A 6,000-nucleotide genomic window follows, 5' to 3' on the forward strand; every position below is an offset into this window, starting at 1 on the left:
TGACAAAACTCTAAAGTATGCCAATTTATGCAGTCATACGGGCTAAAAACTAATAAATTTTGCAGTAACCAAAGTGGGAAAAATAATAATAGATTTAGTTAAATAAAATATTTAAAACATATATGCATTAATATAGCACACATATATAAGTTTTGCATAAGATTTATTTACCAAAGTCAGCAGGAGGCCCAAACTAATTTTTTAACATAACTTTTTTTTTGTCTAATCTATGATCATTTTTATTTCGCTCCCATGATGATTAATATCTAGATCTGCTAGATGCTACTTAAGTGTTGTAACAACTACACTAGATATGTTTTCGCTAAATATAATCAAAATATTACAAGATACAAATCGAACTCCAACATCTAAGAGACAGATTGTTGGCAAACATAACTAACACATACATATAAATGTATTTCATAACTACTTATAAAAAACTTTATATAAATACAAATGTCGGGTACAACGATTAGGGACACCCTAATCGGGGTACTAAAATCACTCTGAAAAACGCAAAACACATGTTAAGCGACTGGGCCCACTAAGGCCCACGGCCTGCTTCCCATCCGGAAGAAAGGAAAGGACTCAAATAAGCCCAGCGAGCGGCCCATTTGCATCCCCCTCGAACCCGCGGAACGATCTCCGCCTCGCTCGAGGGCCCCTCTCGGGCCCGCTGGACAATCTCCGCCTCGCTCGAGGGTGGCGGATCTACCCTCGAGCGGGTGACTCATCTCCGCCTCGCTCGGGGGCTCCCCTCGGGACCCTCGACCGCGCAACATATCTCCGCCTCGCTCGAGGGTAGCGAACCTACCCTCGAGGGAGTAACTCATTTCCGCTTCGCTCGAGGCCACCCCTCGGCACAAAGGACGAACAGCCCCGCCGCCCAATCGCTCGCCGTACGAAGGCATTAAAGGCCAGCCACTCCGCCACGGCGCCAAGGACAGGCGGCGTCAGGCCGCCACTCCCACAGTGGATGTGACCGGGGTCCCATCCGCTGACTTCGGTCACCGCTCCGCCATCCCGGATGTTGTAGCAGCATAGTGGGACCTGCGACGCGGGACAAGACAGGCTCGGCACTGCTCCCGTTACTTTTCTGCCTACACCGACCATCCGGATCTGCCTCCCACTGGGGAAGGGGTCCGGCGACGTCACGTGTCCTTCCAAGAGGGGCGCTCAGCACGCACGGACGGAGCCCCGGACCTCCCCCCTTGAGGAGTCCGGGACCTCCACGCGTCCCTTGGACCTCCTAGTGTGCACGCCCGCACTCCGACCAGAGGGCCCGGGGCCGCCGCGCGTCCCGTTGCCGCTACCGCTACTGCTGGCGCATGCAGGACCCTGGCCCGTAGGGCCCACTGAACACCACCGCGCCGTATATAGAAGACCATACACCAGCAACGACCACGCCGCCTGCAGGGGCTGGCAGGACGACCGGCGCGATCTTCGCAGGACCAAGGACGATATCCAGGACGACTGCGACGCACGGCGCCTTCCCGCAGTGTACTTCCTATAGTGCCCGACCACTGTACCCCCGCGATTCAGGGGAAACGACGACTTCCACGCCCCCACTCATGTGCACCGCCCCTCCTTGTAACTATAAAAGGAGGAGGCGGGCTTCCTTTAGCCGGGGGCTCTGGTTTTTCTCTCGCTCTAAGGACGCTCAGACGCCCCCTGACGTGATCCGTCGTCACTTACGCTCCGGCATTCCTATTCGCCACGTTCAACCCCTCTTCTAGTAGAGACTTGGGAGCTTCCCTCCCTCTCTCACCTCGCTTGTATCCCCTACTACAAGCACTCCGGGTGCAAGATAATACAGTGCCCTCGCACACCCCCTTTGCTGGACGTACGGCCCCGCGGCCGGAACCAGGATAAAACCGTGCGTTACTGTGTTGCCTCTTGCATCATCATCTGGGACGAGGAAACACGCAACATTTACTCGTTGGGATCCGGGCCCCTGGGTCGGGACACCGACAGTTGGCGCGCCAGGTAGGGGCCCTGCGTAACATTTTCTCTCTTTTTCCCATTTGATCTCCAGGGATGGCGAGCAGATCCAACCCATACCCTATGGGTGTTTCGGATCCGCTCCCGGCGGGACATAGGATCCAGTTCAGGAGTCTCGAGTTTAGAGCAACCGGCAACGGTTACCTCATGCAGCTCCTCTCGCCCGGACGCAACCCCGTCACCTAGACTTCACCAGCCCGGCGCAACAGGCGCTCGGGCGGAGCGGCGTCGCACGACACGCCACAACTCCCCAACGTGGGTCGAGGCTGGCATGTCGCGACTCAGCATCATGACTAGCAGGGCCACTGCTTCGTCATCACGTGCCTCGGCGTCATCTGCGCCAGCATCGTCACCTGCTGCAGCACTAGTGCCTCCCAGGGGGGCTCGACTTCGGCGTCGCCCTTCCCATTCGGGATGCGCAACGCTGCCGCCCACGCCTCGTCAACCAGCGCTAACTTTATCGAGCATGAGGGTCTCCTGACGAATCCTATCCCGAGACGGCGAGCTCGATCGCCGACGACATCAACTTCTTCATGAACAACTTCACGGCCGAGGAGGCCGAGGACTACTCTGGGGTTCGCGACCCCGACGCTCTTCGCTCGTTCCGGCTGGCGACGGCTTACTGCCTCACCTGCTCCGAAGACTCCAGCGAGGGGGATTTCGATCCTTCTCGGAGTGCTTCATGGCGGACCTTGCGGATGAGCAAAACGACAACGCCCCGAGCAACGACGGGGACGGCGGGGCGGACGTGCAGGCAAACCAACCGGTGGTCCCGCCTGTAGCCCCTTCCTCGTCAAGCTCGTCGGCGCGACAAGCTCAGCTGGCACAGCTCAATGAGCTTCAAGCCAAGCTCGACGAGCAACGTCAACAAACCCAGGAGCAGCGCGCCGCACTCGAGCAGCAGCGTACTGCGCGTGGTGCACACGCCCAGGTGGCGGGACGTGTTGCCCGAGAGCGCATCCTGGCCGACAACAACATCGACAAATCTCCGGAACTGAAGACGGCCGGCGAAAAACTCGTCGCTGCGGCCTATCTACTCCAAGCCATGCCCGAGCCATCGACGCCTTCGGGTCGCAACCTGCGCCGCGAGGCACAGGAGCTCATCGAGCAAGCTGCCGTGCAGCAGGCCGAGAGTTCCGCGTCTCGTATGCGCTCGAAATACCCGGAGCAGCCTGGTGGGACTGCGCACCAGGACCGCGAGGTATCTGTGCACACACCACCAGCAGGGAAGGGCAAGGCAGCCGTAGCGCCCGGCGCGAAGGCACCCTCGGTGCACGAGTGCATCGGGAGAGTTCCCGTATGGGAGCGAATCCGTGACATGCGCTGGCATGCCGGCGACGGCGACGCCCGCTGCATCATCGACGGCAAGAGGTACACCCCTCGACGGGGTGGACGCTTCGACCCCGAGCACGACAGGGGTGAGTCCTCGGAGCCCCCGGGCACCCGGGTGTTTAGCCGGGAGATCCGAACTGCATCTTTTCCCCCGCGCTTTCTACAACCCAACACCCTCGTCAAATACTCGGGCGAGACTGATCCTGCAGTCTGGCTCAACGACTACCGCCTAGCGTGCCAGCTAGGCGGTGCGACGGAGGACACTGTCATCACCCGCAACCTTCCTCTTCATCTTGCTGACGCCACACGAACGTGGCTCGAGCACCTGCCTGCGGATCAGATCCACAACTGGGCCGACTTGGTCCATATCTTCGTGGGCAATTTCCAGGGCACGTACGTGCGCCCTGGGAACTCTTGGGACCTCAAAGGGTGTCGCCAAAAGCCCCGCGAGTCCCTGCGTGACTACGTGTGACGCTTCTCCAAGCAATGCACCGAGCTCCCCAGCGTTACCCACGTCGAGGTCATCAACGCTTTCCTCGAGGGTACGACGTGCAGGAACCTGGTGCATGAGCTCGCGAGAAGCCGACCCGTCAACACCAATGAGTTGTTCGACGCTGCCATCAACTACACCGCCGGCGAGGAGGCTGTTGGTGCCATCTTCGACGACAAATCGAGCAAGCGCAAGGACGATGCGCCCGTGGAGGGCAGCAACGTCAAGCCCAACGCCCCCGCCAAGAAACTGAAGCGGGGGAGGAAGGGAAAGAAGCCGGTCCCACTGAACCAGCGCGGGTCGGGGCAGGCAGAGGACTCCGAGGAGGCCTTCGCTGCCGCCCCAGACCGCAAAGGACCTCGAGGCCTCCCTCGAGGTGGTGGTGGCCAATTCGATGACATGCTTAAGAAGCCGTGCCCTTACCACAAGGGCCCGGTCAATCATACCCTCGAGCAGTGCGAAATGCTCAAGAAGTATTACAATCGCATCGCGCATCGCGACGAAGACAAGAAGAAGGATGCGGGCGACAAAGGTGGAGATGACGAGTTCCCCCCAGTGGAGAACGCCTTCATCTTTGGAGGAGTAACGTCAAACTTGACTTCTCGGCAGCGCAAGCGTGAGCGCCGGGAAGTTTTCTCCGTCACCAAAGCCATGCCATCCTACCTCGACTGGTCAAAGGACACTTTCCTTTGGCCGCGAGGACCACCCCGACTATGTCCCGCATCCTGGACGGTACCCGCTCGTTGTCGACCCCATCATCGGCAACACCCGCTTCTCCAAGGTGCTCATGGACGGAGGCAGCAGCCTCAACATCATGTACGCCCACACCTTGGAGCTCATGGGGATCGGACTGGACAAGCTTCGCCCCAGCAAGTCGCCATTCCACGGCGTCGCGCCGGGAAAGCGAGTCCAACCCCTTGGCCAGATCGATCTGCCTGTCTGCTTCGGCACGGCAGCTAACTTCCGCAAGGAGGTACTCACTTTTGAGGTGGTGGGGTTTCGAGGATCCTACCATGCCATCCTTGGTCATCCTAGCTACGCCAAGTTCATGGCCGTCCCCAACTACACCTACCTCAAGCTCAAAATGCCGGGTCCAAAGGGCGTCATCACCATCGGCTCTTCGTTCGAGCACGCCTACGAGTGCGACGTTGATTGCGTTGAGCGCGCGGAAGCTCAAGCGGAGGACGAGGCCCTCATAGCCACCCTCGACAAAATGGCAAGCGAGGCCTTGGACTCCACGTACCGACACGCCGGGAGCTTCGAACCCGCCGAGGGTATCAAGAAGGTGCCCCTCGATCCGAGCCACTCCGACGACAAGGCGTTGCAGATCAGCGCCACCCTCGACGGCAAATAGGAAGTGGTGCTCGTCGATTTTCTCCGCGCCAACGCAAACATCTTTGCGTGGAGCCCCTCGGACATGCCTGGCATACCGAGCGAGGTCGCCGAGCACTCCCTTGATGTCCGACCCAACTCCAAGCTGGTGAAGCAGCACCTACGACGCTTCGACGAGCTCAAGCGTCGGGTGATCGGCGAGGAGTTGCAGAAACTTCTGGCGGCCGGATTCATCAAAGAGGTATTCCATCCTGAGTGGCTAGCTAATCCAGTATTAGTGAAGAAAAAGAGTGGGAACTGGAGGATGTGCGTAGATTACACTAGTTTAAATAAGACATGTCCGAATGTTCTATTTCCTTTGCCACGAATTGATTAGATTGTAGATTCTACTGCGGGGTGTGAACTTTTATCCTTTCTTGATGCTTACTCCGGTTACCACCAAATCAAGATGAACGAGTCCGACCAGCTCGCGACTTCTTTTATCACACCTTTAGGCATGCACTGCTACGTTACGATGCCCTTCGGCCTCAGAAACGCTGGAGCTACCTATCAACGGTGCATGCTCCACGTTTTCGGAGACCATCTCGGGCGCAGCGTAGAGGCATATGTCGATGACGTCGTTGTAAAATCCAGGAAGGCGGACGACCTGGTTGCCGATCTCAAGATCGCATTCGATTGTCTATGGGCCAAAGGGGTAAAACTTAACCCCGAGAAGTGCGTGTTCGGGGTGCCTCGAGGCATGCTCTTGGGCTTCATTGTCTCCCAGCGGGGCATCGAACCCAACCCTGACAAAGTCTCGGCCATCACTCGGATGGGATCGATCCGAGACCTAAAGGGGGTACAGA

The sequence above is a fragment of the Panicum virgatum genome, chromosome 5N (genome assembly GCF_016808335.1).
Source record: "Panicum virgatum strain AP13 chromosome 5N, P.virgatum_v5, whole genome shotgun sequence".
In the NCBI taxonomy this organism is placed as follows: Eukaryota; Viridiplantae; Streptophyta; class Magnoliopsida; order Poales; family Poaceae; genus Panicum; species Panicum virgatum.